Genomic DNA, 24,496 nt, shown 5'->3' with positions numbered 1-24,496 from the left:
AGTAGAATTGAACCTGGGTACTTGGCACTATGAAGCAGTGGTGCTAACCACTGAGCCAGCATGTTGGTACCTTTTCAAAGTTTACAGTCAAAAGCAAACCAATATGGCCAGAGGCACGTTCAATAACTTGCAGTTATATATCACCTCCAACAGACTGAATTAAAAAAGGTTTCTCTTTAAGACCTTTTACAGGATGTCAGTATCACAAACTAGGTCAGCATTGACTGCCTGTCCCTAATTGCCCTAGCGGTGATGATAGTGAACTGCCATCTTGAACCATTATCCTCCATGGGGTGTAAATATATCTGAGGTCATTGATGAAGCAGCTGAAGATGGATGGGCCTAGAACACTAGCCTGAGGTATTCCTGCTGAGATGTCTTGGAATGATTGATCTCCAACAAAATTCATTTATATAGCAATTTTTTTAATGGACTTAAAAAGGCTTTAATATGGTAACATAGCCCCAGATGCTTCACATGAGTGACAGAAAACAAAATGTGACACCAAGTTACTCAAGGAGATACTAAGACACAGCACAGTAGTTAGCAATGCTGCCTCACAATGTCAGGGCCCCAGGTTCAATTCCAGCCTTGGGTGAGTGACTTTGTGGAGTTTGCACCATCTCCCTCCCCCCTCCATCTGCATAGGTTTTTGCTGGGTGCTCTGGCTTCCTCCAAAAGCCCAAAGTTGTGTGCAGGTGAGGTGAATTGCCCAAGCTAAATTGCCCATAGTGTCCAGGATTGGGCAGGCTAGGTGGATTAATCATGGAAAATGTGGGGATATAGTGGAATGCTGTTTGGAGGGTCGGTACATAGTTGAAGGCTGAATCAGCTCTATCTGCAAAGTAGGGATTCTATGATAGTTTACCAAAAGCTTGCTAAATTCAGTGGATTTTAAGTGCAAGAGACATAGCTAGGCAACTGTAGGCCTGGGACAGCTGAACACGTGGCTGTCCATGATGCAGCATAGAAAATAAAACTGTAATGTGCTTTCTCTCAAATATAGATCACAATACAGCTGTCAATGTTAGTATCTTAAAACGGGATCCGACCTTTTGATAACAGGCTAGAAGAGGAAAAAGCACTTTTTTGTGTGCTCGGTAATGACTCCAGATGGCAGAGATTACTCCCACCATGGACTGCCACACACAATCAAGGGCAATAGTCACCCTCACTCCCACTCTGGAACTCAGTTGCTTTGCCCATGTCAGACCTAGTCTGTAATAAGGTCAGAGAAGAGTGGCACTGGCAGAATTCAGACTGAGCATCAGTGTGTCACAAGAATCTATTCAGCTCTGCCTTGAAAAGAATCAATGACCTTCTCGGATAAAAAGTTCTGAAGTCAAAACAGTTAACACCACATGAGGGTTTCCCTGGGATTTGCACACAGACCCCCCCCAGGCATTTTGATGTATTACACACTCCAAAGCCAGAATCATATCTCTAGACCAAATGAACCAGCTGCCTCTTCAGTACTAGTGCTAGAATGTTAACAGGGCTCAATCTTTGCAATATCCAGTGCCTTCAGCCATTCCTTGATCTCATATGGAGTGGAGCAAATTAACTGAAGGCTGGTAGTGGTAATGCTGGGGACTGCAGGAGGCTGAACTGATTGTCCACTTGGTAACTTCTAACTGAAGATGCTTGGAAATGTTTCAGCATTGTCTTTTGTACTGGCTTCTGCATCATTGGGAAGAGGGATATATGAAAAGCCTTTGATGGAAAGAAGCGATGAAGGTGGTGGGATCCTACAGGGAATTTTAGAGTGGAGAAAGTATACTCATGCCTCCAAATCTTTTTCAACTCCACCCTATTTTACTACCATTTATTGAACAGATATTACTTTCTTGTTGTATTAAACTACACTATCCACTGTTCTGCCTACTAGGTATTTTATTTCATGAATTAGGTAATGGACAACCTTTTTAGAGCTGAATTCAGGTTTTTGTATCACAACATGGTTAGTAGTTTTGTGGAAGACACCAAAACTGGTAGCAATGTGAGCAGTGAAAAAGAATTTCTAAGATCACAAATGAGTTTTGATCAAATGGGTCAATGAGGTGAAAAATGGCAGATGGAGTTCAATCTGGATAAATGTGAGGTATTGAATTTTGGCACAACAAACACACATAGGGCCATAGGTAGTTTTGTAGCTGAGAGAGACCTCGGGATGCAAAGAACATAATTCTTTGAAGTTTGCGCCACAGGTAGATAGGGTGGTTAAAAAGCCATTTCGCACGCTTCCCTCATTGCTCAGCCCTTTGAGTATATGAGTTGGGAAGTCATAGTCATAGAGTCATTGAGATGTACAGCACAGAAACAGACCCTTCGGTCCAACATGTCCATGCCGACCAGATATCCCAACTCAATGTAGCTCCATTTGCCAGTACCTGGCCCATATCCCTCCAAACTCTACCTATCCGTATAGCCATCCAAATGCCTTTTAAATGCAGTCATTGTCCTAGCCTCCACCACTTCCTCTGGCACCTCATTCCATACATGTACCATCCTCTGCATGAAAAGGTTTCCCCTTAGGTCCCTTTTATATCTTTCCCCTTTCACCCTAAACCTATGCCCTCAAGGAAGAGTCTTTGTCTATTTGTCTGATCCATGTCCCTCATGATTTAAACCTCTATAATGTCACCCCTCAGCCTCATGATGAGGTTGTACAGGACATGGGTGAGGCCTTTTCTGGAATACGGAGTCCCGTTCTGATTGCCCAGTTACAGGAAGAGTATCATCAGGCTGGAGAGAGTTCAGAAGAAATTTGCCTGGTGTGGAAGGTTTGAGTTATAAAGAAAGACTGGTTAGGCTAGGACCTTTTTTTCACTGGAGTATAGGAGGTTGAGAAGTGATCTGAAAGAAGCTTATAAAATAATGAGAGGTTTCAAAAATGGTAATTGTCTTTTCCCTAGGATTGGGGATTTCAAAATTAGGGAGCACATTTTTAAGATGAGAGGAGAGAGATTTAAAAAAGACATGATGCAAATTTTTTTTATGGAGAGGGTTGTTTACATGTGGAATGAACTTCCTGAGAAAGTGGTGTATGTGAGTAAAATTACAATGTTTAAAAGACATTTAGATAGATACATGAATAGGAAAAGTTTGGAGGGATGTGGGCATGAAGTAAGCAGGTGGGACTAGTTTAGTTTGGGGTTATGCTCAGCATGGGCTGGTTGGATCGAAGGATCTGTTTCCGTGCTGTATGACTCTATGACAGCTAAAAGGATACTGGAGGGGTAAAAACAGAGCCTGCGCTAGAGATCTGAACTGGTGAAACTCAGGCTGGAGGATGTTACAGAAGGACAAAGTCATGGAATGATTTGAAATCCAGAGTGAGAATTTTTATTTTTTAAAATGAAGTGTTGGACAGAATCACGTCTGTCAGTGAGCTCCATCTTTATGGCAAATGGCTAATGTTATGAGTAGGAACCAGGTAATGGAGCTCTGGATGAGAATATTTACAGAGGCACCTCTTTCAAAGAAAAGACAGCTGCCTCTGAACTAACAGCAGAGTTTAAAGGCTCTTCTAATTCTCAGTGCGTCGGAATATATCAGGAGAATCTACGTATTCTGATATAGATGAACACGTAACTGCTGTTGACTGGGCCAGCACTTATTGCCCATCCCTAACTATCCAGGGAACAGTTAAGGGTCAATCAAGTGGAGTCATTTGTAGGTTAGACCAGGTAGCCATGGCAGATTTCCTTCACTAAAAACATGATGTGAACTAGCTTATTTTTAAAATTACTATCAATATGGTTGCCATTAGGCCAGCTTTTTTTTAAAATTCCAGATTAACGAGGTTGCAGTTTTCAGAGCTCAGTAACTAGCACAGCCAGTCTACAAGGAGCTAGTTATTGAGAAGGTGGGTTGCATAGATTGGCAGAGGACCCCATCCAACAACAGTTCTTGGCCAATGACAGTAACAGCTGGATAGAAAATGAAATGAAATTAAAAAGGTCAACTTCAACCAGGTTCCACTCTTAGAGCAGAAGCTTGTTGAACAGGAGCACAGATCATTAAACTGTGCTATGGAGCTAAAACATTAAACACCAGCTCACCCATACCAAGTGGATCACCACTTCAGGAGCATAATCATTCTTTAAATGCCTTTCAATGTGAATGACCTTCATAAAAATTTAAAGGGATCAAGTAATTCATTACTTTGTCTGGCATAACCACACAGTAAACATGGAAATTAGAATTGGAAATCATCAATTAGCTATTATGAATGATTTTAAAAGCCTTTAAAATCATATTAAAGAATTGTCACAGTCAAGTCAGAAGTTTCCCCTTATTCATATCCATGGAACCTATGCTTAGTCAGCAACTACATCAACAAATCTGAAATACAATGAGAGAGAAATTGACCAGTACTTGGATAGGAACTGAGGTGCAGTCCACCTTCTGTCCAGGTATACCACACAAGTAAAGAGAAGTCAAAAATTGCAAGTTAGCTGTTTCAAAAACAGTACAACGCAACGAGAAGTCCAAAATGGTCTGCAGCTCAGATTTATGGACAAAAACATTTTTTTTTACAAAAAGTACATTTTGTGCAAATCCTTGGTCAGCTTGACTCCTTTCTCATCTCCCAAAGGAACCCACAGGCTTTCATGAAAGAAATGATAAGCTGCTAAATTCAGAGACCTCAAACTCATTGAGCTGACTCCCTTGCAGCTATAGAGATATCCAAATCTGTCCACATTGATTTTTCTTTGAGAGGAAGTTACTTGAACCATTGTTACAGTTCAATCATGTATTTAAATTAGGGACTGTTTATAGAGTCATAGAGCCATAGGGATGTACAGCACGGAAACAGACCCTTCAGTCCAACCCGTCCATGCAGACCAGATATCCCAACCCAATCTAGTCCCACCTGCCAGCACCCAGCCCATAACCCTCCAAACCCTTCCTATTCATATACCCATCCAAATGCCTCTTAAATGTTGCAATTGCACCAGCCTCCACTACATCCTCTGGCAGCTCATTCCATACCTGTACCACCCTCTGTGTGAAAAAGTTGCCTAGTAAGTCTCTTTTATATTTTTCCCCTCTCACTCTAAACCTATTCCCTCTAGTTCTGGACTCCCCCACTCCAGGGAAAAGACTTTGTCTATTTACCCTATCCATGCCCCTGATAATTTTGTAAACCTCTATAAGGTCACCCCCTCAGCCTCCGATGCTCCAGGGAAAACAGCCCCAGTCTGTTCAGCTTCTCCCTATAGTTCAAATCCTCCAACCCTGGCAACGTCCTTGTAAATCTTTTCTGAATCCTTTCAAGTTTCAGACCACCTTTCCGAGAGGAAGGAGACCAGAATTGCACACAATATTCCAACAGTGGCCTAACCAATGTCCTGTACAGCCGCAACATGACCTCCCAACTCCTGTACTCAATACTCTGACCAATAAAGGAAAGCATACCAAACACTTTCTTCACTATCCAATCTACCTGCGACTCCACTTTCAAGGAGCTATGAACCTGCACTCCAAGGTCTCTTTGTTCAGCAACACTCCCTAGGATCTTACCATTAATTGTATTAGTCCTGCTAAGATTTGCTTTCCCAAAATGCAGCAACTCGCATTTATCTGAATTAAACTCCATCTGCCACGTCTCAGCCCACTGGCCCATCTGGCCCCAAAGTGCTCTCCCACTGACACCTCAGTCACCTCCCCTGGCTTATTTCCCAAGAGTAGGTCAAGTTTTGCACCTTCTCTAGTAGGTGCAACCACATACTGAATCAGAAAATTTAGATTTGCCAGATATGTAATTGAGTAGACTGAAGTTTGTTTGATAAAGAGTGCCTTTTGATTTTTTTTATATGTAAACTAACTAAATGTTTGTCCAATGTAAATATATTTACCAGCACGAAACATGATGATGTGCATTTAACATAATCCAGTGCAATTTCAACACACCATGTTGGCATGGATGATTGTAAACATAGCTAGAAATCCTCTATAGCCATAAAAAGATTGCAAAGCGATTTGCATAAATAAAATGCTGACCTCATTGATTAATCATTGACTTATTTTCTGAAGCACTATTGTTTTTAATACATTTTGGTGCCCACCTAAATCATGACATATAAAAAGAAACATATTGTGTGTCTAAAAAAACACCAAATATATTTCGTGCAATTTACCATTTCCTTAAAAAGACAGAAATGTTTAAAAAACTGTTCCCAATTCTAAATTCTCCTTTCTTTACCGGCACATTCAATCGCAGAATGTGGGAATGGGGTGGCGTAGGAAGCTGGAAAAATAAATCTAAAAGTAAGTTTTTATTACCTTGCATTAATCACTAATATCGAAACCAAAGTGAAATGGCTCTGCTAGTTATGAAACCAAATCTTTCAATATTTAAATATATCTGCCTTGATGGTTTAAATTTTCTAAAGCTCAACATGCTTCATCTCTCCCTCTCTTCACACACATGTTGCTCAGGAGTCTGAGTAGTGTATCCAGATCTATCTGCAGACAGGCCTCACTCACTGGCAATAAGGAATGCACATTCTGGCATATCCCCTTCTCTTTCTGCAATGGAAGTCCTCTTTCTGCAGAGATCACACGAGAAAGTACTGAAATGAGCAATAAAAGGACTTGCATTTATCTGTTGCACTTCATGACCACAAGACATTCCAAAGTAACTTACAGCCAATGAAGTCTTTCTGTTGCCTTTTGTAATGTAGGAAACACAGCAGCTAATTTGTGCATGGCAATTTCCCACAACCACCAACCTGACAATAATAGCTAAAAAGGTGTCATGATGTTTAAGGGACAAATATAGGCCAGGCACTAGGAATAACAAAGAGAAAAGATACATAAAAACATAACGGCAGGGGAAGGATATTCCGTCCCTTTAAACTGCTGTACCATTCTAGATTAAGAACTGATCATCTACCACAAAGCCATTTTCCTGTGCTATCCACACATCTGTTAATGGGTCATTAGTATCTAGACATCTATCAATCACTGTTTGGAACTTATTGAATGACTGAACGCCCACAACTCTCTGGGGTACAGAATTTCAAAAGATCACCAACCCGAGTGAAAAAGTTCCTCTTTATTACTGTCCTAAATGGCTTGCCCTTATTCTGAGATGGTGTCCCTGCCATTATACAACCCTAACACCAGAGGAAACATTTTTTCTGCACCCATTCTGCTTAGCCATTTCAGAATTTTTAAAAAAAGTTTTCCAACTCTCTTGCTCTTCTTTGAAATAGTGCCATGGAATGTTTTACATCCAGCCAAGAGGATAGAGAGGGTTGCGTTTGCCCACTGACACTACAGCATGGCACACAATTCAATTAGAAACAAAGAAGTAGGTGTAGGTCACTCATTCCCTTAGGCTGATTCCATCATTCAATTAGGTCATGGTTGATCTGAAACATAGGACTATTTACCAGCCTTGGTTACATATCACTTCACAGCTTTGTCTAACAAGGATCTAACAAACTCAGCTTTGGATTTTCCATTAACCCAAGCTTGAACAACTTTTTTTGTGCAACAAGTTCCATATTCCCATTCCCCCAACCAGTGGACAACAATTTATATTTATGTAGCACATTTAATGTAAAACATCCCAAGGCGCTTCACGGAAACAAAGTGTGACACTGTGCCACAAGGATCAGTGCTCTGTCCACTGCTTTTCATCATTTATGTGAGCATAGGAGGTATAGTTAGTAAGTTTGCAGGTGACACTAAAATTTGAGGTGAAGCGAACAGCAAAGAAGGTTACCTCAGAGTACAATGAGGTCTTGATAAGATGGGCCAATGTGCCAAGGAGTAGCAGATGGATTTTAATTTAGGTAAAAGCGAGGTGTTGCATTTTGGAAAGGCAAATCAGGGCAGGACTTATACACTTAGTGGTAAGGTCCTGGGAGTGTTGCTGCTGAACAAAGAGACCTTGGAGTGCAGGCTCACAGTTCCTTGACAGTGGAGTCTCAGGTGCATAGGATAGTGAAGAAGGTATTTGGCATGCTCTCCTTTATCGGACAGGGCATTGAGCATGGGAGTTGGGAGGTCATGTTGTGGCTGTACAGGACATTGGTTAGGTTACTTTTAGAATAGTGAGTGCAAGTCTGGTCTCCCTGCTATAAAAAGGATGTTGTGAAACTTGAAAGGGTTCAGAAAAGATTTACAGTGTTGCCAGGGTTTCAGCTACAGGGAGAGGCTGGGGCTGTTTTCCCTGGAGCATTGGAGGCTGAGGGGTGACTTTACAGAGGTTTACAAAATGTTGAGGGGTATGGATAAGGTAAATGGACAAGGTTATTTCTCTGGGGGAGGGGAGTCCAAAGTTAGACCGCATAGGTTTAGGGTGAGAGGAGAAAATTTTTTAAAGGGATTTAAGGGACAACTTTTACCTGCAGAGGGTGGTGCACGTATTGGATGAGCTGCCAGAGGAAGTAGTGGAGGCTGGTACAGTTATAAGGCATCTGAATGGATAAATTAATACGAAGGGTTTAAAAGGGATATGGGCCAAATTGGACTAGGTTTATGTAGGATCTCTGGTCAGCATGAATGAGTTGGACCAAAGGGTCTGTATCCATATTGTACAGCTCTATGACTCAAAGAGATTAGGTCTGATGACCAAAGAGCTTGTTTGAAGAGCCTTAATAGGAGGAAAGTGATAGAGAGAAGGGGAGCATCCTAAGGAAGGAGTCCAGAGCTTTAGGCATAGGGAGCTTATGGCATAACTACCAATGGTACACAAGACAAAGGCACTACGTTTTCGCATGGCCTCAAGTTTACAAAGGGTAGAGTATCGGAGAACAGTCGGCCGTGCATTGGAACTGACAAGTTTCAAGGACATAGAGGCACAGATGACATTTTGCAGTAGATACAATGGAAATAGGTGATCTTAATGATGCAACACATATTTGGTCAGAGGCTCAATTTAGGATTAAATGAGACATCAATTATGCAAACAGTCAAGAGTTGTAGCTAGGGAACAGAGATTGGAGTGGGGAACAAAAAAAACAAATGGTTTCAGTCTGCCAAGCTCCAATTTCCTTTTTTTAAAAAAGGTTTAGACACTTTATTTTGGACTCATCCACCAAAACACAGTCTGCTCCTGTCAACCTTCTCATCTCAAACACTTCAATTAGATCTCCCTTTACATCTTCTAGACACAATACTGATCAACATTTTTCAACACTGACATTGTGACTGCTATATCACACATTTTAACAAGCCATTTGAAAATATACTCCGTTCCACACATTACAATTTAAAACATTTAAAGATAAGTCATCTTCTCATTCAGTGAACCTATATCCACAGGCAATTTATCCTTGTAGTCTCCGGGCATATTTAGTAGGCAAGTAAACAAGATGTTCAATTTTGCCACTGAACAGCAAACAGCAATTCCCTGCCCTTGGAACATGCATGATGGCAAACCATGGCAACACAAATATTTTTTTAAAATTGAGGTTAAAAACGTGCTATACAAAGAAAGGAATGCTAAAATTTATCATGAGAGCGGACACAGCATTTCGCACATTTTGTGCAACATTGAGATCTTGCAATGGGATCAGGAACTATATAAATGTAATTACTTTTCATACACAGTGTCTTTTAACGAAAGCAATTGTAAATATTTAGTCACTTTCCCTACCCCAAAATACAATTTGCAATACACGGGGTAATCTAGCATGAATCAGCATGCAAACTTTAATTAATCAGAGCTTGGTGCAAAATATTTGAGAAACTGCATCCAAGGCCACAAAATCCAAAGTGATTGCAGCTTTCTATTGCATACATATGGTACTCATCAATTAAGGCACTTCTGAGAATCAAACACCAAGTGGAAGGAGTACAAAAATGCTGTTTACCATCCCATCAACAAACACCCACCTAAAAATCAGAAGTTTGCAAAGTTAATGTTAAAAAAAATCACTGCAATACAATTTTTTTGGAATAGTGTTTGCAATTCTGGTTTCCCACCTATAAGAAAGATGTCCTGAAATTTGAAAAAGTTCAGAAAAGATTTACAAGCACGTTGCCAGGGGGAGTCCAGAACTATTGGGCATAGGTTTAGGGTGAGAGAAAAGATTTAAAAGGGTCCTAAGGGGCAGCTTTTTTACGCACAGAGTAGTGTGTGAATGGAATGAGCTGCCAGAGGAAGTGGTGGAGGCCGGTACTATTACAACATTTATAAAGGCATATGGATGAGTGCTTGAAATTGGAAGGATTCAGAGGGATAGGGGCCAAGTGTGAGCAAATGGGACTTGATTAGGTTGGGATGTCTGGTCAGTACTGTACATCTCTCTGACTCTATAACTCTGCCATGCAAATGGCAACTTGCAGCATGATGTGGATAGAAAGGTTCTGACAATTCTACACTCTTGGACCTCAGGAGAGTACACTCACCTCGGAGTCAGGACTTGACATCCAATTCCAGAGACCTTAGCACAGAATCCAGCCTAACTCTAAAATGCAGCTTTCACATGAAGTTTTAAACCAACTGCCTGAACATGTGGATATAAAATTTCCATGGCTTTATTTCAATGATGAACACATTGGTCCAATACTTATCACTCATCCAAGATGACCAAAGCAAGATAACTGGTCATTACCACATTGTTTGCAGGATGTGCACACATTGGCTGTCATGTTCCCTATGTTCAAACATTGAATGTGGTACAAATAACACTTAGACATGCTGGGACATATCAAAAGACTCTATCTATGCAAATCATTAACTTCCAGTAAAGCATACCAACCATTACTCAGGTCCAACTCTGGCTTACGGAAGGCAATCAACGCAATGATCAGCTCAGAACAAACACACAACCAGATAACAAAAACAACACTGTTTAAACATGTGCACACTGCAATCTACTTTCTGCTAACTTGAACACTGGATGGCAAATTGTGGCTGCACCATATGAGAAGTGTCAAACTCTCCGCTGTGGGCATGAGCAACACCATCCTACAACTGACCCCACCTTTCAACGTACTCCAAGTCTCAAAGCAAATCTGTAATTATCCCTGACATTATTAAATACGCACAGTGCAAATTACTGTTTTTGGCATGCTCACAACAGTTTCCCCATGAAGCAATGCACTTTCAACACAACTCAATATTCTCCAGTTTCAAATTGCCAATAAAAAAATTAAGCAGAATATCGATTTTCTGTCATTACGTGCAGCAGACTGTCTATAATTAACTTTACAATTAAAACCAGAGACATCTTGTGGCACTAAAAGGGAATTCAATTTTGTTTGTCTCCAAACTGTCCAATAACTTTCTGTCTCCTACAAAGTAAAAAAAAACTAACTCAGTTAACAGCTGAGGTGAGAATGTCTTTGAAGATTAATGAGCACACGTATCTCCGAGTCTTAGGCTGGAACTTTACCTCATTTTAAAAAATGGGATTTTGTTTGTAAGTGTTACACAATTGTGTACAACACGTGAAGCCTGTGGCCTGGGAGTATATGCTCACCTTTTTGAAAATAAACCCCAAAATGGTGGCAGAGAGATATCATTAGCTTTGAACCAAGTGGGTTCAGTGCAGGCGGTAGTGAGGCAGTGGCAGAGGCAGAGGAGACTTGGCCCAGTGGCAAAAGCTGGTGCCTGTAAAGGGGAGACTACAACACTTGGGTCTATATGGACAGGGGTGAGGCAGTGGAGGAAGGATAGTGGTGCAGGCATGCTCAGGACCGATGGAGTCTCTTTAAGCGGTTTTTTTTTTCTCTTATGCTTAAACTACTCAAAATAGCACTGGATCATGGTGACACTGGAAAGGCTTGTCACTGTATTCTACTGTTTTCCTCACTGTGAAACATGTGACAATCATTCATTCCTAGCCTTAGACTTCTTCTAATTCCAACTCGTTCCTTTATATACTGCCATGACTTAATGCCTGCAATGATACCATCAAATGTTCACAGCAAATGCTTAACTTCAGAATGCAATGCTCAATAAATCCCTTCAGCAATATAACATAATTCATTGCGTGGAACTTATTTGTAGATGTGCAATTATCATTTAAAATCTTCCTTCCCTGCTGTACCATGCTGCTAGCCTTTACCATATTTCTACCTTGATCTCTCTCTTTAGATTTTTAAGTCTGCCTTCATCTAATCCCACCTTCCCCCTTCCCTTTCACAGCCCTAGTTATACAATTTACCAAGACACTGATCTCAAACTGGTTTAAGTAGGGCCCACCCCAAGGGAATAGCTCTCTCTTTATCCAGTGGCGGTGCCGATGTCCTGTAAATTGAAGCTCATTCTTCTCATACCACCCTTTGTGCCAAATGTTTAAATCTCTAATCTGCTTAACCCTACGCCAATTGGCACATGGCCCAGGTAACAATCCTGTCAGCATCAGTCTTCATGAAAGAGAGTTTTACTTTTACCTGCGCATTCTTACGAAAATTCACTGATGCAACAACTACTTCTGGCCTACCATTTTTAAACACATTTATATTAGCCACGAACCAACCATTCCTAAAAGAACACAATTTAACAGCTCCTCAGAAAAATTACACATCAAAAGGCCAAAGTTATGCTATAATAAAATGTTATTATTTCTTGGTCTCCAATCCCCTGCACTATTTTGGCAATTCCACCTCTGCTTTTATACACTTTCTGATAAGATGCAGGTCAAATTACACAATGCACAACCAGAGTTCTAAAAACCCATCGGCAAAGCTACAATTGATTAATTTAAAATTGTGCATCAATCCTGCTGCCTCACATCTTTTGAATACTGCAAAAGATCAAAAAACTATAACAGTATACTATTTACACCCACTTCAATTCAATTTTTAAATGTCAATCCTAGCAGTATTACACCATCATCTTTTCAAAGGATCAGTGCTACACAGACTGTCTTAGCATTGCCACAAGCGGCAACTTACTTTCAGAATTAAAACTGCAGAAGAAAATATTTATAGTTTGGGAACTATTTAGGCCATGTTAGAACATACTCAAACTTAGGGTGAATAATTGTGAAAAGAATTGCAATAGTCTCAGAACAAACTACTTAATGTTTCTAATATTGCAATTAATGTTTAATTTTTAAAGATATTTTTAACTAACTTTGTAAAATACATCTAAACAATAAAATTAGAATACACCTCAGCCTAAGCAATAGAACCATGGTTGTAGCTATCTCATTACTGTTCATTAGTTATTGTGTTGTTTGATAATAAGTATTTTACAGAAACACATTCCAGAAATAGGGTACACAGATATATACTATTGACCTGCAGTCTTTTGACACTAAACCAAACTGCAGCCAACAGATTATGTAACAACAAGTTATCTGATCTCAAAACCTTGATGGCTAATTCAGAAACATGTCAGGATAAATATCTAAGTACTGTGTTTAAATGACAATGTCATTTCTAAACAGTCAATTCTCCTACATTATTTGGACTAAAGCTCATTTAGTTAAGAAGCAAGCTGAACTGCAAAGAAGACAGCTGGAGATCCAAACACAGATTTGGCTATTTGGTTTGTACCCATAATTGCTTGGAAAGGTAGGGGTAATTGATGTCTTAACTTTTGAGATAGATATTGTCACAGGACTAAAGCCAAAAGTACTGTGGTGTTGGTAAACTAAACAAGGTTTTCAACTGGTTCCCAAACAGATCAGTAAAAATCCAGATCAAACCCCTGGTACTTTCTTCCTATCAGCACTGGGGCATGGTTACCCTTCGGGGGGCATAGTTACCCTCCAAAGGGGGGCATATTTACCCTCCTGGGGACTGCAAGAGCTCAAAGGAACGGCTCACCAGTACCTTCTCAAGAGAAACTGTGAACAGTTGCCTAGCTGGCAATGTCCTCATCCGCAGAACAATTTCTTTTTAAAAAGCAGACATACCAACTCTTCAAACATTACACCAATAGTTTGGAATCTGTGCCTGCTTTTTGGCATTTTAAATGGCTGCAGAAAGCTGGATTCACACTGCCTCGAATTGAAAGTGTAAGAGCCTGCACTCCATGGCAAATTACTCACTACAGTTCATGGCTCACATGCTGGTAAACTGAATTGGTGCCCCTTTTCAGAAAGGCTTGCTTTTTCCCCCCCTTCTCTCCTGACAAAAGATGGACAACAGTGGATAAGGTGAATGAGAAAGTAAGTTACTGAAAATTAAAAAGCAGGTGACAGGACACAAGGAGTACCAAACAGTGCAGTTTCAGGAGGAGTGAAAGTTATCGACTATACTCGGTCTTCGTTTTTCTTCAGACACAGAGAATTTTCATTTAAACTTTTTAAGGGCTGTTTTGGGATTACAAATTGGTCCTTAAATCATAACTACCTTGGTTAATAATGGTACTAAATACTTTTGTGTATAGGGCAACTTTACAAAGTCAAATAATGCTGATTACATAACTAATTCCTTTAAGTGTTTTAAAATGAAAATATCATGTTCTGGCGTCAATTCCTCTATATACAATAAACAATTCCAAAACCAAAATAATGCTGGACACTAGGAACATCGGCTATCAAGTACTTGGTCCCATGGAAGTGAGTTTCCTGAAGATCAATAGCAAGGCAACATTGACAGAAGCCAAAAATGGTCAATACTACACATCTCAATCACCAACATTTCACTGTAAGGACCTATAAAGTTATAATTCCAATGGCTGCCCTTGTGAGTTAGATCACTGCAGACATTTTCTAACATCATGTATGGATGGAGTGGCCGAAACTAATAAAGTGTTTCCATATTTGGTTCCAAAATACTTTTGAATACCACGTTCAGTTCTAGGCATAAGTGCAGTCAACACAAAGGTGAATAATGCAACAGATTCACTCCACTATGCTAACATTAGAGCAGTTGGCCACAAATTCATAGGTTTTTTTGGGGGGGGGGGGGTAGAATGTGACCCATTATTAAGATAATCCATTACACATGAATTACTATAGTAAATGTTAGGCGCCTTAAACTGATTGATTTATGATAGACATATCTTGTAAACCGTTAAATTTCAAAAACCAATTTATTGATGGCCAAATTCCCATCCGAGAGAGAGAACGGGGGGACTACGGAGAGGGAGAGGGGGAGAAAGAGAGAGAGAGCGAGAGGGGGGGGAGAGAGAGAGAGAGAGAGAGAGAGAGAGAGAGAACAGAATCTTTCAAAAGTGCATTGAAGTCTGAACAGTTACTTGCATTGTATCCATCGGGAGATGAATAGGTACTTCGAATAGGAAAAAAATTACAGTAGCATCTAAAAGTGTCCAAGCCATAAACTAATATTTCTCCTTTCCCCGAAAATAAACAAGGTTCTCATCAGCATCACTCTCCCTGTTTTTCCAAGGTTGTCAGAAATAGTACTTTTGTACATGGTTTTGTCCTGCAATACAAATACTGAAATCTTTCATCTGGCCTCAATATAAATCCCACCTCACCTTACACTATGGTGTAACAAGTTAACATGTTTTCAGTGACATTTCAAATGTACTTGACTACTGGATATGTCCGTTTTTTATGCTGTCAATTTTACCAGTTATACATAATTACATCATGGATGTATATATAAAAGTAAGGTTATTCTTTGTAGCTGCACAAGTATTTCATAGTAAAATTGCACAACGCAGGAAATCAACTCATGACTACAGGGAATGCAAAATAAATGAGCAACCCGGCCAGTTCATCAATCCAGATCTCCAGCGCACAGACACTAAACGGAAAAAGAGTTACAACTGGTCAACAACATGGATTTCAGCATTGTGGTGTAGGCTGTACAACCGTCGTTACTTTACAGGGAATGATTAGCTATACTACACATTTCCAAAGCCTTTAATCCACACCCATTACAGCATTCTGCCAGCACCAACACTCAGTGGAGGTGGAGTGGGATGCTAGGCAGATAAGTATTTCAAAGAGATGCGGTTTGGGGGGCACAGGGGGGAATTCATGACTGAAAGGGGATTTTAGAAGCCCCAGGATTTCTAGATAGTACAATGGCTGCATCCTCATCAAGTCAGGCAACACAAGGCAGAACTACAGACAGCAGAAGAAATTATGCTCAGTAACTGGTATTGTTCCAGTGCGGCTGGCGACTGAATTACAATCAGATTCTTTTGCAGGACTCAACCCCAGCCTCAGTTCAAGATGGAACATTTTTCTCCCCTTCGAAAACATCTTATTCACAAAATTTGTTAAGGTACTTTACAATAGAATTCAAAGGGCGAAAAATCAAATGATGCAATTTAGTTTATATACAGTAATCCAGGGCATCTCAATCCAGTCTCCATGCAGATTGCACCTACATTTGCACAGCATTAAATATTTCCTGAAAGATACGGCCCGGGGGGGTTTTAAACCAGTTTCAATATGCTATAAGAACATAGTAACCTTTCCCCACTGAGCCTGTGCAGCAGATTCCCCACTCATTTCGCACACCCTCAGCATTAACCCCAGTCTCTAAAACATAGAAGTCTAACAGATAGCGGAAAACTACAATTTGTCTCTGCATGCATCCTTGAGATTAGAAAGTTGAAAATCACACAACACCAGATTATAGTCCAACAGGTATAATTGGAAGCACTAGCTTTTGGAGTGACGCTCCTTCATCAAGTGTGCTCTGAATGCTAGTGCTTCCAATTAAACCTGTTGGACTATAATCTGGTGTTGTGTGATTGTTAACTTTGTACACTCCAGTCCAACACCGGCATCTCCAAATCCTTGGGAATAGTTTGTAAACATAGTCTTGTGTGATGGAGCTACTTGAGTTGAACATCAACAAAACCTCCTGCATCTCTTCTAGGTAAATGCAGAGGGAAACTGGCCCTTTGAAGCACCCTAAATACAAGAAGCAAGATGCTGAGATGTGAGTATGCAGGAAGGACACAGAGGTGAAGATATCAGAGTGTTTGTTAAAATTAATGTAGGGCCACTGTACAGAGGGTCCAGTCATCATGCAGAGAGTAGCATAACGTCTGTGTGAGGCACAGAGACAGAGGGAGGTGGGTGGGAGCAAAGCAACATCTATCCCCTATCTCCACTTTATCCCCCTAGTTAGACTGGGGGAATGGAGGGTGGGGGGAGAAACTGATACATTGGGTGGGGTTGATGGGGAAAGAGGATAGATAGTGAGGTAGGGGAAGGAAGATGGGAGGTTGGAGGAGGGTGGGGTAGTAGATTGGGACAAAGTACAAAGAGGGTAGGAGGTTGGGGAGGAGGATAGAGAAGAGGGGGTGTGGGTGAGAATTTGGGACAGGGTGAGAGAAGAGGGGTAGGGAGGTTGGGGAAGGGTGGGTTAGAGGGAGGGGAGGAACAGGCGAGGGGGATGGAGGGAAGGGACGGGCGAGGGGGATGGAGGGAAGGGACGGGCGAGGGGGATGGAGGGAAGGGACGGGCGAGGGGGATGGAGGGAAGGGACGGGCGAGGGGGATGGAGGGAAGGGACGGGCGAGGGGGATGGAGGGGGAGGGGGGATAGATTAGATTAGTTTTCTTACAGTGTGGAAACAGGCCCTTAGGCCCAACAAGTCCACACCGACCCACCGAAGCGCAACCCACCCATACCCCTACATTTACCCCTTACCTAACACTACGGGCAATTTAGCATGACCAATTCACCTGACCCGCACATCTTTGGACTGTGGGAGGAAACCGGAGCACCCGGAGGAAACCCACGCAGACAGAGATGGAGAGGAGGGGGGATAGAGAGGGAGGGGGATGGGGATGGAGGGGAGGGGGAGGGGAGGGGAATGGAAGGGAAGGGGATGGGGAGGGGGATGGGCGATGGAGAGGGGGTGGGGCATGGAGTGGAGGGGGGTGGGGGCATGGAGTGGAGGGGGGGTGGGGGCATGGAGTGGAGGGGGGGGGTGGGGGCATGGAGTGGAGGGGGGGTGGGGGCATGGAGTGGAGGGGGGGGTGGGGGAATGGAGTGGAGGGGGGGTGGGGGCATGGAGTGGAGGGGCGAGGGGCGGAGGGGTAAGTCACTGTGCATGTGGGCAGTGCGGGGTTCAGGATGGCTGCCTCCTGCACTGGGCACTGTTCTCGCCTGTTGTAGGGTCTACTCCACAGACACACCCCAGGGGTTTGTATTTCCTCCTTAAGCAGCTGAGTCCATGAACCCACCTGATGCTGGAGGGCCCAGGTATGAAAACCTCACAATCCACCGACACCACCTCCACCCTCTGGCCAAAAATCAAAACAAAATAAAAAGTTTGACAATGTAACACCCGCCTGTTAAAATGTGACGACTGGTGGCAACACTGTTTCTCCCTAATCAGTTGAATGTGAAGGCAGAACGCTGCTGGGTCCAGCTTTCTGGGGGAAATACTTCAAACTACAACAATGATCTTAATATTTTAAGCTCTTTGCACTGATCTGCTTTACCCCTCAACACGATTTTTGATTTAGACATTTCTGCTCAAAATACGATTTTAAAAAAACCCCTAGGGGCCTGGGGCCACCACGTTCCGTTACAGCACAATTTCCACCCAATTTTAGCAACGCGCTGTCGGGGAGCTTGATGCCAAGAAAGAAATCTCCATCGGAGACAGAGAGAGAGAGAGAGAGAGAGAAAGGGGTGGGGGAAAACAAAAACGAAGCCAGAGACAGAGAGAGAGAGACAAAAAAGGCAGACAGTTCTTACATGGCTGCAAATATAGGGAGTCCCAGCTCCCACCGTTAAATCCAAACGTTTTGCGGCGATTCCTACGGTCAGACAACAGCTTAAAGCTGGATTGGCAGCATGTCCCAGGTCACACAGGGAAGAGGGATAGAGAGAGAGAGAGAAGTTCCCGACTCAGTGCCTTCAGGTCTGCTTCCTCCCTTCTCCTCCCTCCCTCCCTCTCTCTCCACTGGCGAGCCACCAGTTGGTGCTCAGAGCTGACAGAGGAGGAGCCTCAAGCCGCTGGAAAAGCACCAAACCTCGGTGTGTCTGCCGCTGGTGTGGGATTCCCACTTGGCCCGGGCAGACTGCAGCCCCAGCGGCAAACCCGGGCTACACCCGTTCCACTGCGGGCACTTGGGAACACCCCAAAGTCCGTATCTCACAGTGCATCTAGCGAACAATAAGCAGCTGTGCAATGAACAGCCACTGCAAAAAAAAATGCTGCACCAAAATATCGCCTGGTCCATATTACTGAGGCTTACTGATTATGCACTTCTTCCCAATCATGATTCATACTTATTCCGATCACTTGCGAAACGCATAGTTTTTAATTCAGTGGAAGCTAAACATGTATTTGCAAGTGGGAATGTTCCCTTTTATCTTACAGGGACTGGGAGGAAGTTATGGTACAGTTACATGGGACATCAGCTTACACCCCGTTTCTTTGAGTAGTGGGCTCGGTGCTGTACACGGCGAGATTTACTGGCGTGATCCTGGGAGCTAAAAGGGTTAGATTGACAGTAGGTTGCACAGACAAGGTTGGTATGTCTGAGTGCAGAAGCTTAGAGGGGGATCTAATTGAGGTGCTTCATAACGACTAAAGTCTTTGCTCGCGGAGAGAGAGAGAGATAGCCAGTCAAGAGAATCTAGAACAAGGGCACATGACATTTGTACTTGGCAGTTTAACCGTGATGTCAGAAAACATATTTTTCACAAAGTGGTGAAAATCCAGAACTCTGACAAAAAGCTATTGAGCCTGGATTAATTAAAAATTTCCATTGAGATTTATGTATTTTATTGGACAAGTTGTGATGACAACAGGACCAATAACAAATAATTGCATTTATTTAGTCCTTCTAATGTAATAAAACATCCCCGGTTTCTTTGCGTAAGCATAATAAGTAGAACCTGACAGTAAGTACTGCTAAAGGTAGGTAAACAAAAAAAAAACCTGGTCAAGGAGACAGGTTTTAATGTGTGACATAAAGGAGCAAAGGGAGATAAAGAAGCAGAGAGATTGTGTGTAGAATTCCACATTTTCAGCTGAAGGCACAGTGGTCATTGGTGGGATAATAAACCCAGGAATGAACTTTCAAACAAGCACCATGATATGGCTTGGCTGGTGGTGAGAAGGGCTCTGATGGTGGGATCCTTTATGCAGGCCCCGACCCTCTGCGCCACTGCACGCTGCCCTTGAAGCAGCTGCGGAGGGGGCGAGACTATCACACACCTCCTTTGCGTAGGCACATTCCAGAAGGAAGTCTGGAGAGGAATGCAGTGGTGTTTGTCAAGGTTCATCCCGAGCAGCTCCGTGACGTGGGACTCCATGCTCTACCGTCTGTTCCCCGGGATGCACACCGAGACGAACATCAACTGTGCCTGGAGGATCATCAACTCGGTGAAAGACGCTCTTCGGTCTGCCTGAAACCTGTTGATCTTCCAGCTGAAGGAGTTGACTCCGACTGAGTGTTGCAGACTGGCACATTCCAAGGTCCAGGACTATGTGTTGAGGGAAGCGCTGAAGCGTGGGGCAACTGCTGCCAAGACAGTGGGGAAAGACCACTGTATAAGGTCTGCCTGCCAAAGAAGAATGGGGTGACCCACTCAGTAACTGGGGTCCACTGACACCTCAGCTAAACATTAAGAGGCTGGATGGTTAACATACAAATAACTCAGTCTGATCTATGTAAAGACATGTAATGTGTACATATGAATAGCATCACCAACTGTGCAGATACCAAAAGATTTTGATGAATAAAGTATATTTTTGAAATTAAAACAAAACCAGGAATATTCACGAGGTCGGAATTGGAGAAGGGCAGATATCTGAGAGGTTTGTGGGACTGGAGGGATTACGGTCCACAGAAAGTGAGCAGCGAGGCTACCATTTAAAATATGGATGAGGATTTTCAAAGCAATGCATTGCTCAACCAGGAGTCAACATGAACACTGGGGTGATGGGTAAGCAGGACTTAGTGTGTGTTAGGATGCAGCAGCAGAATTTTGAATGAATTTAAGTTTATGGAGGATAGAAGGTGGGAGGCCAGCCAGATGTGTGTCAAGATAGTTAAATCTCGAAGAAACAAAGTTTTTATGAGCAGATGAACAGAGATAATCAAGGCGTGTAGATGAAGTTAAAGTACAGATCAACCTACAATTCGAGGAACAGGCTTGGCTAGTTAAATGGCCTCCCACTTAATTTGTTATACAAAGTACTGAGGCCACCAGAGTGGAGAGTACTCAGGTTGAAGTATAAGTCTCTCTTGAAGACTTACAGTAATATAGCAATGAAGCATCCTTGCAAAAAATTTTCCCAAGTATTTCATTGATCAGTTTCTTTGGGTTCAGTGCTGTGGACCACTTCTTTAAGCAACCCTCCTTTGGTACAGTCTGGAATGTGCTCCTGCTCCAGTAACATTTAGGTAAATTTAGCTACCCTAAACTCTAAACAGAAACCTTCAGGCACGACTCTGGTTCACTGGAAATAACACAGATTCTCTGGTGATGGAAGAATCAATCTCCCACTGGTAAAAAGTTGAACTGTAATAATCAATGAATAGTTAAGACCTGAAATTTAACCATAAACTATGGTTTTCACAAGACTTACCATGCTCAGAAAATAAAAGCAAACACCAAGCACCGATGCTCTGTATTAACATAAAGTTGACATGTGAGTCAGGATTGCATTGTTGATATGACACTCATTACCATGGAATCTCTGACCTGTATTATCAGTGTTTCCACCAGCATAATGACTGACTGGATGCAGTCCGGCCCGAGATAAAGTTCCCAATTAATTTGAAGATATTCTGAAACAAAGGGAATTGAAGAAAACAGTTTTCCAAAAATTTGACAATAACATTTTCTGGCAGATTTTCATGCATTTTTTTGTAAAATTTGTTTTGATATTAATATCTTCCACAAAAAATTCCCTCAATTAAATAATAACACACCTGTGTCAATACCTTTTCTACTTTTTAAAATAATAAACCTTTCAGAGTTGTCCTGGTATCATCAACCAAATCTAAGAAAGGTGCTCTCTTCTCAGAGAGACACAGCTAATAACCCAAATTGAACAAAAGGTAAATGAAAATATAAAGTATTTCCATTAACAAAGAAAGCCTTCAGTCCCTGTGGTGCCTCTGGTGATGAAAAGCCCCCATGCACCCTGGGAAATACCAGCATGGACAAAACTGCAAAATAAAGGCTCATTATCATATTTAAAGTTCCAACATATCTTTAAGTGGTCTCCCATGCACCTTTTTGCATCAGATAGAGTCAAAAGTGTGGGGTTTGTGGATGCTTTTGATTCAGAAAAGTAGATATTTCAGACATTTAGCTCCCTCCCCTTCACCACCTAACCCAAATTTATCCTTTAAGTCAGATTAAAATTCAGTCCTAAAAGTTGCCTGGTTCAATTTCCAGTAAGTTTTAATGCAGCTAATTTTACCTTGGAAAATAATTCCTTTGGAAATTCACTTTCTATAAATACAAGGTCCTCCTGAACGATAGTTACGTAATCACACAAAGGGAGCTTCAGCTTCACATTACATCCTTCTGATACCTGGTGCAATCTCTGTGTTACTATCTCAGAGAACCATATCCCAATGGAGATAAAGATCAATGTTTTGTCTGCACTATTTCTGAGACAGGCCTGTCCATTTAAAGGTAATCTGCATTAAGTATTCATTTGTAGTTATCATAAAGTCGACTTAGGAATGCATTGATTGTAAAGCTTGATGTAATCAGAGGTCACAAATGGTCAAATGTCGAGACTGATTCCCATTAAGTGAGTAAAATTTCCAGGATGGCTCTAAGTTTCTCCTTTTAAAGAAAGTCCTAGATTCAATTGCCAATCTGTACATAACTCAGTATGTTGAAGCTAACATCAGCATTGTGTATTAGGGAAGAAAAGTCAGAATGTCAGTTTTTTTTATTACTAACCATTGACCCTGAATTAGGTTAGATTAGATTCCTTAGAGTGTGGAAACAGGCCCTTCGGCACAACCAGTCCACATCAACACGCCGAAGAGTAACTCACCCAGACCCATTTCCCTCTGACTAATGCACTTAACACTATGAACAGTTTAGTATGACCAATTCATCTGAGCTGCACGTCTTTGGACTGTGGGAGGAAACCGGAGCACCCGGAGGAAACCCACACAGACACAGGGTTGTGACCATACAGCTACCAAATCTGCATTTGGTGTCTCCAGAGAAAGATCATAAGACAATAAAACAAAGAAGCAGAAGTAGGCCATTTGGTCCATTTATCTGTTCTGCAGTTTAATGAGATCATGGCAGAACTAATAATCAGCAACTCCATTCCTGTTTTATTCCCATGACCCCTGATTCCCTTACTGATTTAACACAATTACTGCTTCAGCCTTGAAAGCCTTGTATGGTAAAGTATTCTATAGTTTCACTACCCTCAGACAAGAAATGCCTCCTCATTGCTGCCTTATTCTGAAGCTTTACCCTGTGGTCCTAGATTTTCCCACAGGGAAACAAGTTCTGTGCATGTACCTTGTTACATCTAATAAAATTGTATACATTTCAATAAAGTCACTTCTTATTCCTCTAACATTCTGTGAATATAATCCCAACCCATTCAATCTCTTCTCATAAGAAAATCTATCCTTGAGAAGGAGCCTAGAGGACCTTCTCTGGACTACCTCCAATTCCAGTATATCTTTCCTTAGATAGGGGAAACAAAACTATTCACAGTATTCCAGATGTGGGCTACTGCCTTCTATAGTTTTAACAAATCTTCTCTATTTTTATACTCTATTCCCTTTGAAACAATGGCTAACATTCCATTTGCCTTACTTATTCCCGAACCGGAATGCTAGCTTTTAGTAATCCATGCACAAGACCCCTCAAATCCTGCTAAGCTCTAACTCAAAAATAATCTTTAACTCCTTTATTTTTCATGTCTATCTCCCTCTGAAGACCCTTTGTGTCATCCTCATCCCTTGCATTCCCACCTACTTTTGTATCATTTGAGAACTTGGTAATAGTATATTTACTCTCCTAATCGTCAATATATATTGTAAATAATTGTAGCCATAGCACTAATCGCTGTTGGACTCTGCTACTAACCAAGGACCATCCTCAAAATGCCTCCTCTATTCCAACATCTGCCTGCTATTAATTAGCCAATTATCTGTCCATGAAAATATACTTGGAGTTTAATTTAGATAAATGCAAGGTGCTGCATTTTGGGAAAGCAAATCTTAGCAGGACTTATATGCTCAATGGTAAGATCCTCGTGAGTGTTGCTGAACAAAGAGACCTTGGAATGCAGGTTCATAGCTCCTTGAAAGTAGAGTCGCAGGTAGATAGGATAGTGAAGGAGGTGTTTGGTATGCTTTCCGTTCTTGGTCAGAGTATTGAGTACGGGAGTTGGGAGGTCATGTTGCGGCTGTACAGGACATTGGTTAGACCACTATTGGAAAATTGCATGCAATTTGTGAAACTTGAAAGGATTCAGAAAAAATTAACAAGCATGTTGTCAGGGTTGGAGGATTTGAGCTATAGGGAGAGGTTGAATAGGCTGGGGCTGTTTTCCCTGGAGTGTCGGAGGCTGAAGGGTGACCTTACAGAGGTTTATAAAATTATGAGGGGCATGGATAAGGTAAATAGACAAAGTCCTTTCCCTGGGGTTGGGGGGAGTCCAGAACTAGA

At 41.8% G+C, this 24,496-nt stretch overlaps 1 protein-coding gene across 3 annotated transcripts in view; it reads right to left on the bottom strand.

The window, feature by feature from the left end:
• Window positions 1-24,496, bottom strand: part of ripor1 (RHO family interacting cell polarization regulator 1) — a 325,031-nt gene that overhangs the window by 188,069 nt on the left and 112,466 nt on the right. Inside the window, exon 3 of one of the 3 annotated variants that reach the window (XM_060838161.1) lies at window positions 21,533-21,618. The exons of 1 other annotated variant lie outside the window; for it this stretch is intronic. The gene's annotated coding sequence lies outside the window, so the exon portion shown is untranslated. Of the gene's footprint in view, window positions 1-18,568; window positions 18,811-21,532; window positions 21,619-24,496 lie in introns of those variants that run through there. One more of the 3 variants, XM_060838159.1, reaches the window with a different exon arrangement.

This window comes from Hemiscyllium ocellatum, chromosome 17 (assembly GCF_020745735.1).
Source record: "Hemiscyllium ocellatum isolate sHemOce1 chromosome 17, sHemOce1.pat.X.cur, whole genome shotgun sequence".
Taxonomy (NCBI): domain Eukaryota; kingdom Metazoa; phylum Chordata; class Chondrichthyes; order Orectolobiformes; family Hemiscylliidae; genus Hemiscyllium; species Hemiscyllium ocellatum.
The sequence above is the reverse complement of the archived record's forward strand: the minus strand, read 5'-3'. Positions and strand labels throughout refer to the sequence as shown.